The sequence below is a fragment of the Microplitis mediator genome, chromosome 9 (assembly GCF_029852145.1).
Source record: "Microplitis mediator isolate UGA2020A chromosome 9, iyMicMedi2.1, whole genome shotgun sequence".
Classification (NCBI taxonomy): domain Eukaryota; kingdom Metazoa; phylum Arthropoda; class Insecta; order Hymenoptera; family Braconidae; genus Microplitis; species Microplitis mediator.
In genome coordinates, this window is record NC_079977.1 from 6,955,082 (window position 1) to 6,967,698 (window position 12,617).

Here is a 12,617-nt window from a genome sequence, read left to right on the forward strand (position 1 = left end):
AAATGTCTCATTCGACGTATTCTCTCCCCTCCCTTTTCTATCTAGAATTTTTAAAAGTCTTTTCATTCGTTCAGGATTTTGAGGTCTTACTTATAATTTAAAATTGACAAATTATTATGTACCTAAAGATCGGAACGTTTTTCACGCAACGAAAATGAAAATAATTCATGAAATTTGTGTCTAAAGGCAACTTATGGGGAAGTTGTCATTTTCGGATCACGTGCGAAACATTTCCGAAATCTAGACCCAGTAGATTTTTTACTTTTCATTTATTTTTTCTTATTTTCGTTCCGCGAAAAACGTTCCGATCTTCAGGTACATAAATTATTCGCATTTAGACCTGATAGTTCTCATTGAGGATTTTGAGTACAGAAGTAGAGTTACTTTCTGGGCGGTAAATAAAACATCAAATGAATTGAGGCTTTTGAGGATTAAACTAGAATTTGTCTCGACTCGGGTTTATATCACTTTATCATAATTCTTCATTAATAAATATATATACTGTAAAAAGTCGGGAGTGAATTCGGAGTAATTATGGATTTTATTTAAATCCGAATTCACTCCGTCAGAATTTCGGAGTGTTTACAAAAAATTACTCCACATATGGAGTAAACAGGGAGTTTGTCTCTTCAGCAGAAAGATCTGGATTTTATTTCACTTCAATTCGGAGTTTTATTATTAAAATTAACTTCCCTTTGGGGTAAATTTGACTTCGATGATATTCACTACTATCGAATTCAGTTTTAAAATTTTTCTATCACTAGATGATAACTTTAACTATAAAATTCTCTCCGTGTATAATAATAAAATATTACTGACTTATATATAAATGAGTTTTAATGTTAAATGTTGATAAATATTTCCAAGCCCGTTAATTTTAAAATTAAAAATTTTTTTGTCATTTGAAAAGTCAAAGTGGATCGAACCTCTATGACTTTCGATGAAAAAGCGAGTCGAATTGAGCTCTCGATCGGGTGCCGAAGATTCTCGATTTCGTGACGGGGTGGTGGCAGCATGAAGGAGCGATGAACTCGGTCACCGGGCAACAAACTGCAAGCCAATGTAGGCATCCACCGACACACCTTTTGAACGTCCACATACGCCGTACATAATTCCTTCGTGTATATATATATATAATATATACATGCACGTCTCAGTAAATGCGTTTTAAACTTACACAAAACAAACGCAAACGTCAACATGTTTACGAGTCTGAAAACGTGACGGTTGACTGGACTGATATTTTTTCTCACGTATCAGCAAACTCCGTTCTTAAAATATTGTGCGTAATAACCTTAAAAATTTTATTTATCGAAATTTGGTTATTTTTTTTAAAACTTATATCCACTTTGCCTTCGTGTCCTCATTTTATTTAAAAATAAATAACGAAAAAATGGTAACACACATATTTATATATATATTGTACATAAAATGAATCATGTTAAAAAAGAAGACTCTCGAATGTTTGAGATTACGTGGATCTTTTTCTGGCTGTCATGAATAGCGGTCTATATCGTGTTCGAGTCGAGTGAAGCCGAGTTGAGTCGACGCTCTGGAACGTTTGTCGTAAACAATTCATTAAGTCCATTCTTCACGTTCAGAGTGCACGTTTAGGGTCGACGACCCGGTTCATATGTAAACACCTACCGGATGAACTTAAAACAAGTGTATATTAGCGACTAATCAAAGCTAATTTCGATAATGCCTTTTAGGTATACATTTTTATTGGGTAATCAGACACGGAATCATTCAGCCAAGGGAATTTCAACATGAAATGCTGAAAAAATTTCGAATAAGTCCTAATTTTTATCCTTATATATATATATATGAAGATGATGAAAGATGAAAAATGAAACGAAGATGATAAAAAAAAAGGACAAAAAAAAAAGATGTAAGAATTCCGTGGACGCAATTACCCTGAGCAGTAACTACGCGTCTGGCGAACGGTGAAAAAGCCCGTAGTCTAACCGTTGCTGCATAGCACGTTGACGTCGAGCGCTAGTGTGGGTTACCTGGTTAGTGACCGGGCAACCGAGTTCACTGGCATCGGCCCTCTTCCTGCAGCTTGGCTAATCCCAATCTCCAAGCCAACAAAACAAAGACAGAATCTACTGAAAAGCTTCTTCTTCTTCTTCTTGTTCTTCATTTTTCTTCTTTTTTCACACGTAAATACACATACACTAGTATTATATTTATATATATGTATGTATATAAAGTTCAAGTGGTATAGAAATTAATAATGGAGGAAAAATCATTATAGTTTGTTTGATATCGTTGATAATGAGACGATGAGACTTGAGGTATGAATATAAATATACAAGAATGAAAATTACAATGCGTGTGCTCATGCGTGAGCTATTACCTCTGATTCAAAATAGTCATATATATAGATATATAGATGGAAAATACGTAGGTTAACGATATCACGTAAATTGCAGGTCGTTGCCTCTAGATCTTTCTCTTTACTTTAACGCGAAAGTGCTTTCGCTGTGATTTCCCACATGCTCGTTATCTTTATGTAGATCAAATAATCTTTGATATATATATGTATGTATATTAGCTTGTAAACAAATGTAAGGAAACTTTTCTGTATAGTTAAATTGAATTTTTGATTAAAATCATACCGAAATAATTTTTTACCGTAGGGACAACTTGTAAACATGAGCAGTTTTTTTTTTTTTTTTATAATCAAAAGCTTCAAAACGTCATTAGAATAATAAAAAAAAGTGATTAATATGAAATTTATTTTTTTACAAAATGATAACAGTAAGAAAAAAGAATTCAAAATTTTTTTGTCTTTTTTTCTTAAAAATTTTATCTCTAATGCAGACACAAATTTTTTTTTTTTAAATGAAAAATTTGTAGAGGAAATAAAAATTTGAAAAATTTTTTGTCCCCCGTTTCCAAGCTGTAACTGAAGTGAAAAGTTTGAGATGAAAATTGTATGATTTTTATGAGAACTTAATTAATTAAGTTAATTAATTAACTTATCAATAATTAAATATTTTTAAAAGTATGGATTTTTATAAACAAAGAAATTTTTTTTAAAATTAAAATTGATAAAAAAAAAAAAGTAAATACAACGAGGTAAAATATGTTTAATTTACATATTATAAAATCCTCATTGCGAGCAATGACTTTCGATAATGTGGGTCAAAAAAATAACAAACATACCCAAGTGTGTGTATCATCATATAATTTATTTTACCTTTTAACTCAAATGTAAACACGTTAATACTTTAATCATAAAGTTAATTAGAACGTGATCAATTGATTATATTTATTCATTACATATAAATAAAAGAAATAAAAAAAGTGAAAAAAGTTATTTCATATTATATATACGGTTATAATTATACATTTTATGATATCATACAATTAATTAAGAGGCTGCATAGAAATTCTGTTTCGTTACTAGACTCATTTTTTTTTTAAATTTCATCAAATTCGAATTTTTTTTAAATTTGTTCTGTTAAAAATTATTCAAATTGACTCATTCATTCAGAAAATATCGATGATTTACTCACTCGTAGTTAGAAATTCAGACTTGTAACAACTCGGCTTTTATTTAAATTTAAATTTAGATGTTTTAGTGAGCAGACGGTTAACAAAAAAGTTAAAATTTAAAATTATATAAAATTATAGATGTACTACAAAGTATATAATTTGTATCATAGGGTCGACGGCCACTCAACTCACGCAGTCATCGTCATTATGTCATTCATGTCACTCTTACGCACGCACGTTCGACACTTCCACGAGTATGTTTATTCACATATTGTTTAAGTACAGTTACATTCATGATTGGAAATTGTTTTGTCATATAATATATAACAAAATTATAAATTTAAATATGTAAATATCATTTTTTTTTCATATATTAAAACAATAAAAGAAAACTTTTTGATGACTTTTATTTTTTTAGTCAAACTAAAAATAGTTCAATTTTTTACATCAAGACCGGGGTCAAATGGGCCATCCTTTTTTTTTTAACCGAAAAAATTAATTTTTTGTTATCAATTCTAAGTTACCTCATAGAAGTAAATGGGGTAAATTGAACAGAGCGCGGGAAATTTAAAATTTTGAATTAAATTTTTTTTTCGTTTTCAATAAAAAAAAATTCGGGCTGAAAATTTTAGATTGGACTTTGACAAGACAGACCAACTTGCCCACCTTTTTTAAAAGCTGTAACAAAGCATTTAAAAAAAAAATTGTGTCTTTAATCCAGGGTAAAATGAGACATTTAAAAAAGTGTCTCATTTTGCCCCGGATTCTCGTGTAGGTGATGTTTTTTATAAACGAAGATTTAACTTATGACTCAAGGTGTCATTGAGCTCATCAACACGTAAAAGTATTCTCAGTATTATGAGTAGTTTCGAAGGTTCATCGACTTTTAAATGAAACAAATATAGTGTGACAATTGAGAAATTAATAACAATAATAATAAAAAAAAATAAAAAATAAAAAGTTTATACATATCTTTAATGACTCACGTTACAGCGATCACTAGGTTATCACCATAATTATATTGAAATGAAAACCGTTAGCCTACTATTAAATTACTAGTTAGATTTGATGAAGTAATCGTTAAGAAATTTATTTTCATTTATTTATTTATTATTTTTTTTGCTGGGTCATGTAATCAGCAAGACACTGAGAGGATAATTTATTTTATTTTCATAAAATTTATTTATTATTAAATTACAAAACAATCGGTTCGATTTTGGGTCAAGTCGATGTTTATTATGTAACATATAGTAAACCAGTGCTTGCGTACTAGAAATATATTGAAGTGACTGATATGAGTGTATTAATTATTGATGACTGTATAGTTAATGTGAATATCTATAGATATATGCATTTGATACAAATACTTGTTTTAAAATTCAAATAAATGGGTTTATTTTTACATCTAATAAATTTCTCTCTCATATTGTATATATATTGTTGGTGTGCATTAACAGGGTCATCGTCCTAAGAATCGCAAAGAGTCCAGTCTCTCGGTCATGAACATCGAGCACCTCAGTTGCAGGATCAACGAACCCCATTACAAGAGTTCAGTAGACTCAGAATTGATTAATCTAGTTTAATTTATTTTGAGCGAAAAAAATAAAATAAAAATAAATATATATTTTTTTTAACTGTTACATTATTACTTTCTACAAAAAAAATTAGATCTATAGGGATCGAAATCCGGATTAATAAAATAAATTATCAAGCAAAAAATTCAAAATTTTTATTCCGACGGATTTTGGAACTTCATAAAAAAAAAAGTAAATTATTTTTTTTTTAATGGCAATTAATACTTGAAGCCGACGTCTAATAATTTTTGAATTTTTTTCAAAACGATAAATCATAAAAAAAAATATTACAAAAAATTGCACCTATAGATTTTTTAATTTTCCACATGTGCATATTTTTAGTTTTTTTTTTTCTCTAAATTTAAATTGGAAAACAAAATCCAAAAATTGTTAATTGTCTGCTAACTTTAGAATCATAGTTAACCGACGTCTAATAAATTTCAAATTTTTTTATAAACGATAAATTACAAAAAAAATATTTTGAAAAATTGCACCTGTAGTTTTTTTAATTTTCTACATGTGCATATTTTTAGTTTTTCTTATTTTTGTAATTGGTTTTAAAAAAAAAATTTGAAAATTTATAATTGTCTTCTAACTTCAGGACCATTTAATTTTCTAATGAATGACAAAAAAAAATTAACGCGGTCAGTAATTTGTATAAAAAAAATTTCTATGGAAATGAAAATATGTAATTTAAAAAAAATAACAAAATAAAAATGTTAGCGAAGTATAAGGGCAGTATAGAGCAATAAACTTAGGTAGGGCATTGCACCTCAGTGCATAAAATATAAAAGAGTCTTTGGCCGTACTCGCAAGCTCGCGGAGTTGCATCGCGTCCAGTGACCCGCCCTACCGTTAGGACGGCCCCGAGGATGCGTTCCCCTCTCTCAAACGATTAACTCCCTTCTCTTTATCTCGTCCTGTGCTTCTTCTTCTTCTTCTTCAACTTCTCTGTGTTATTATTATTATTACTATTTTTATCTATGCCATTTCTCTTATTGTAGTTTGCATTGCAGATCTCTGAGGCAAGTGGAAGTACTTTGATCTATTTAATACTTATTTCATATTTTTAAATCTATAGTATTCAATTACCGACTGACCTCACATCTATTCAACTGATTACTCTTATTTATTTTCATTTTTCATACCCATCTAACGGATTTTATTTACTTTTTAAATATCAACAAAGGAATTTATTTTAAACAAATAAATTGTTAATTATTAATTTCATTTTTAATTACAAGCTCAAGCTTAAAATAAATGCATATTTTTATTTTTACTTTCACAGTAAATTTAATTCCAGTAATTACTCAAAATATATTTATGTAATTTCTTTAAAAATCAATTTATATATATAGAGTAATTTTTGAAATTTAAATCTCTGACCTACTGATCTTTTTACAAAAAAATAATTTTTCAAATTTTTTGGCGCGAAAAATATTTTGCATTTGAATTGAAAAAAAAAATTTCTAATGACTGGAAAAAATTTCTTGGGGCGAGTAAAAATTTTGATCGTCAAAAATTTTTTTTTTCTGTGTATGTATGTCAAATTTTTATCAAAAATTTAAAAACGGAAATAAATTTTTTAATTGTTCAAAAGTTTTGTTAAAAAAAAATTGTTGTAAAGACAATAAAAAATTTTAAATAACAATTGTCAATATATACATATATATATTTAACACAAGTAAAGTAGGACTAAAAAATAAAATGATGACGTTTATTATGACATCATATTGTCAGCACATGATATCAGTATCCTATGATTGAGTGACTGATTCTAGTAGAGAAAAGTTATGATATGAGAGAGAGAGAGAGTTCATCGACCGTTTGCGTGGCGTCGAAGGGGTCGGCGTACTCCCATCAGCTATGGAAAGAACTCTTTATATCCCTCTCTTTTATACATACATATATCTGTATATATATAGAAATATACATAGATGTATGGATGTATTTAGCAAAGTAAAGTTATATATTGCGAGTGTATGAATGCAGCTGCTCACGTGCATGTGGATGCAGTTGTTACACTCCCACGTCGCAATGTAGTACCGTAATATTCGCGGAACTTGGGGTCCCCTTTGTTACGCCCTCCTACTCCTCCTTTGTTTCCTAGATCGTCTTCCCTCAATCTTGTGAGCATTCCCCATAGAATTTGACCTAACAACGTCTTTTTATACTGAGTACATCCATGTTATCATTATCACTAAAGCTTCGACCTTCCATTATGCTCCTTATCCTCAACAAGTTGTAAAAAAAGTTAAAAGTGAACTTCAATTCATTATTTTATTTTTTATTATTAACCATAATCTTTTTTTTAATTAATTGGGAAGCCGCTACATCAATTAGAGAAGCGGGCCAAGACGACCTTCTTAAAAATTTTATTAGTTTGTTATCAAACTAACCGACACACCTTATCACGACCGACGTAAAAAATAGGGTGTCGGTAATTTATTTTACAGGTCTTGGAAAATTAAAAAGGGGAATGATGGCCCCGTTCAAAAAATTAATTTTTTACGATTTTTTTATTTTTTCGGAGCCAATTCATTAAAGCAAAATAACTAGCGGGGGTAAATTGGTCGGTCTGAAAATAAAAACAGATCTAAAAAATTATTTCTTTCCCATTTTCCAATTTTTGATACTCATACATATTTATATTAACCCCTGGTGGGTTTAATTATTGAATGGTAGACTAAGTATTAAAATTTATTGGCAATTAAAAATTTCTTTTATTATAAATAAAAATGAAATGAAGTAAAAATTTGAATTTTACATTTTTGTCATGGGTCAAACTTACCCTGGCTAATTAATGCTAGATTTAATCTCAAATAAACAGAAAAAAGAAAAAATTTGAGAGCACTATCATAGACCAGAGAACCGTCTTGCCCCTGTTTCCTATTTTCTATGAACGAAAATTTTCTACAGCTCGTAGTTTAAAGAAAAGAATTAAAGTTAAATTTAAAACCGTGAAATCATGAGGTAGAAAATGGTTAACCCTTTTAGAAATTTCGACAGAGGTGTTGTAGGTTAAGATATAGAGTCGACAAGTAAACTCAATAGACAAACCACGCCTTGTAGCTTCAAGTAAATAAACCCAACAGCCACAGCATAATGACTCCCCTATTATTATTCAATCACACCGTGGTCATACTCTTCAAGTAGTTTCTTTAAAAAAAAAAAAATAAATATAACTCTCAGTAGCCTGTTACGGGTATCAAAGAGTATACAGAAGCGTCACCATTTTTAATTGTTTTTCACATTGACCGGGTCCCCTTCCTTGTAAAGAAAAATAAATTGTACAGAAGTCAAGGGACTACTGTCATATATTTCAGCCTTAATCCCATTAACCTAGACTAGCTTGTCTTTCAAAATAAATAGTAAAACTGTCAATAATTCAAATCATCGCTCATATTTACGGATCTGATAGTAACATTTTAATTATTTAAAAAAAAAATTTTAATTGAAAATGATAATAAAAAAAAGTTGGTTTATATTAATGCGAAAGAGAGTGGACGCAGTTAAATGAGATTATTGAGTTTAAAAATATTGATCGACTTATATGCATCTCAAAGTGGCAATGGGGAGCAGGGCATCTCGAGGCCGAGGCTAGTGGAACAAACTTTTGCACTCTTTCCTTTTTCTTTGCATCATTTCTCTTCTACTTCTTACTACTGTGTATAATATACTGTACACACATACACATATATATACATATATATACTTACCTTGAAGTTCGATTATTCGCGTGCTTCCCACGTTGTTTCTCACTCTACTCTTTTTATTGTCGGGCAGAAGCTTTGTAGCTCTATCTTCATTTTTGCTCTCGTATGTACTTGTAAGAGTTATTGAGACTCTCAACTCGACGTAGGCTCTTCGCGGTTCAACGACGCTAGGCGCAACGACCTACGATTCACATTTATCTATGTACATATATATACATATATACTGTTCAATACAATTGATTCACTATTTATACTGAATATATTTTTAAAAATCACTTAAAATAAATTTAATCATGTGAAATTTATAATTAATTTTTTATTTTTTATTCTCATTAATTTAATGTCAAATTTTGGACTAGTCATTTTTTTGAAAAATTTATTACATTTTTTTATACAGAAAAAAAATTTTTCTCGGCCCAAAAAAATTTTTGGTTTCAATTTATAATTTAAAAATTTTTAATTAATAATTTTTGGATTTTTTTTTCAACACATAAATTACAAAATAAAAAAAAAACTAAAAATCTGCACATGTCAAAAATTTAAAAAACTATGAGTGAAATTTTTTTAAAATATTTTTTTTTTTATAATTTATCGTTTTTTAAAAAATCCCAAAATTTTTAGACATCGGCTAACTTTGGAGTCAAAGTGATTAAAATTAAACAATTAAATTATTATATAACAAAAAAAATCAATTTGTAAATTAAATTTTGCAATAAAAAATAAACGAATTAATAACAGTATTTAATTAAAAATTTTAATTAATTGTCGTACGTGATTTTTTATAACGTCACACACGACAATCAAAATATGTTTCTAGATAAAATACAATAAACTGTATACGTGCCGTATTTAAATATACAAATATATTTATTTATTTATACAAAAGCGCGTCCGATGCAGGTTCAGTGACATCACACACGCATGTGCGTGACGTTCATTGCGCACCGTTATACCCATAGCTAGCCATAGCGCCTGCTACGGAAGTGTATTGTACTCTACTCGTATCTTTGCCATCGTCGTCGGCAAATAAATACAGAAGCTAAGTCATTCTGATGCGTCAATAATTATCTAACACTCACTGTAAGTTTTATCATCAAGACCTACACCCGACAAACGACTATAGAATTTTCGATAATCTTCCCGAGTTAACAAACAAATTCGGATTTAAGGCCCAAAGTTCTCAATGTTTTTGAGGATCAATTTCCCGGGAAAAACGGATTAGATCTGACCAGATATAATTATATCTGGTCAGATCTAATTATATCTGATCAGATCTATTTATATCTGGTTAGATATGGGATTTGAGATATAATCAGATCTAGTCATATCTGATCAGATCTAAACAGATATAACTATATCTGGGTTGAAAAATTCATCAGACATGAACAGATCTAGTCATATCTGATCAGATCTACACAGATATAACTAGATCTGAGTTGAAAAATAGCTCAGACATGATCAGATCTAATCATATCTGATCAGATCTAAACAGATATAACTATATCTGAGTTAAAAAATTCATCAGACATGATCAGATCTAGTCATATCTGATCAGATCTAAACAGTTATAACTATATCTGGATTGCAAAATACATTAGTCATGAAAAGGTCTTATCATATCTGGCCAGATCTAAACAGATATAACTATATCTGAATTGCAAAATGCATTAGACATGAAAAGGTCTTATCATATCTGGCCAGATCTAAACAGATATAACTATATCTGGATTGCAAAATACATTAGACATGAAAAGGTCTTATCATATCTGGCCAGATATAACTATATCGAAGTTGTCAACAGCATCAGATTCGATCAGATCCGATTAAGTAGTTACCCGGGGAAAATGATTTTGATCTGACCAGATAAAATTATATCTGATCAGATAAAATTATATCTTTGCAGATCATTTATATCTGATCAGAACTAATAATTACACATGATCAGATCTTATTATATCTGGCCAACCACCGTTTATATCCGGTCAGATCTAATGAGATATAATTAGATCTAGGCTAGATAGACTGTCAGACATGATTATATCTAGTCAGATCGGCGTATATGTCGTAAGATCTGACCAGATATAACTATATCTGAACTAAATACAACAATTAACATAATCAGATCTTGTTATATCTGCTCAGATATAATCATGAAAATTGTTCATATCTGATTATTTACATTCACGCGATCACATACGTGGAGCAGCGCAGTGGATAGCGTCAAAGACTTTGGATCTGAAGGATGCAGGTTCGAGCCCAGCAGTCATCGGGATTTTTTCATCAATCAAATTCATGTATAACTCTTCTAAGTAACGTTTCTAATACGTTAGATTACATTTCGGATCGAATGAAAACTATATTATTTTTTTTTGCAATTTAATTTTGTTTTTTTAATAGGGATCCCGGGAAAAAAGGTTTAGATCTGGCCACATATAATTATATCTGATCAGATCTGTCCAGATCTCGTCAGATAGAGACAATTTAAAGATCTGGCCAGATCTGACAAATCAGATCTGATCAGATATAATTATATATGGTCAGATCTAAATCGTTTTCCCCGGGTTAGAATTTTAAGATTGACGACAGTAGAAAGTTATCCTAGTTTAGTCCTCAAAGTAGCAGTTACGACCCATTTTACTACTTTGAGTGTAATTAATAAATGTATATACTGCAACAAGTCGGGTGTGAATTCGGAGTGATTACGGATTTTATTTAAATCCGAATTTACTCCGTCAGAGTTCCGGAGTGTTTACAAAAAATGATAGTAAAGTTAGCAGACATTTGAAATTAAAAAAAATTTTTTTAACAGATAAGTAATGAAAAAAAAATTTTTCTAAAAAAATGCACATGTCTGAAATTTCATAAACTATACGTGCAATTTTTCAAAATATTGTTTTTATTATTTATTTTTTGTTAAAAAAAATCCAAAAATTTTTAAATGTCTGCTAACTATTGTCATTACAAAAAATCACTTTGCATATGGAGTAAACAGGGAGTTTGTCTTTTCAGCAGAAAGATCTAGATTTTATTTCACTTTAATTCGGAGTTTTATTATTGAAATGAACTTCCCTTTGGGGTAAATTTGACTCCGAGGGGATTAAAAAAATTAACTGTCATCTGCTCCGCATTTACTCTGCATTCACTCCAGGTTTAATCTGCATTAATTCCGCAAATTTTTCAAAGTATATATATATATATATATATATATATATATATATATATATATATATATATAATAAACTATCCATATCAATAAATTAACAATTAACGACCGGTTTTATCACCTTATTATTAAAGTCCCAAAATTAATTTAATTTAATTTATGGAAATTAATTTTTTTTTTTTAATACTAAATTGCAGACAAGTATAATAATAAAATTAATATTTTTACAATCGAATATATTAATTTATAAAATATAAAAAAAATTAATTAAGTACTTAATTATCAAAATATTATTTTGTTAGTAATTGTTTAAAAAATAAAAAATAACAATAAATATAAAAAAAAAATATTCTCAGGAAATTTTCATTGACGTGGTTAGAATACATTATATATGTATAAATATTGTAAAGAATTAAATATTCTAACCAAACGACACATGATACAATCAATATCATATTGTCGTTTTTTTCTTTTGTATTCTGTATTTTTATTTATTTTTCTTTCCTTTTTTTTTTTTTTTAATAATATTGAATATGAATAATACATATTACTAGTTAGTAATATATAATGACGTTAAAATATATGAAAAAATCGTTTACTCAAGACAATAAAAAAATAAAAAACAAGACATAGGATACGATATATCCGAATGAAAAC

At 29.0% G+C, this 12,617-nt stretch overlaps 1 protein-coding gene across 3 annotated transcripts in view; it reads left to right on the forward strand.

The window, feature by feature from the left end:
- Window positions 1–12,617, forward strand: part of LOC130674133 (nuclear hormone receptor E75) — a 131,132-nt gene that overhangs the window by 98,966 nt on the left and 19,549 nt on the right. The gene's annotated exons all lie outside the window — the stretch shown is intronic.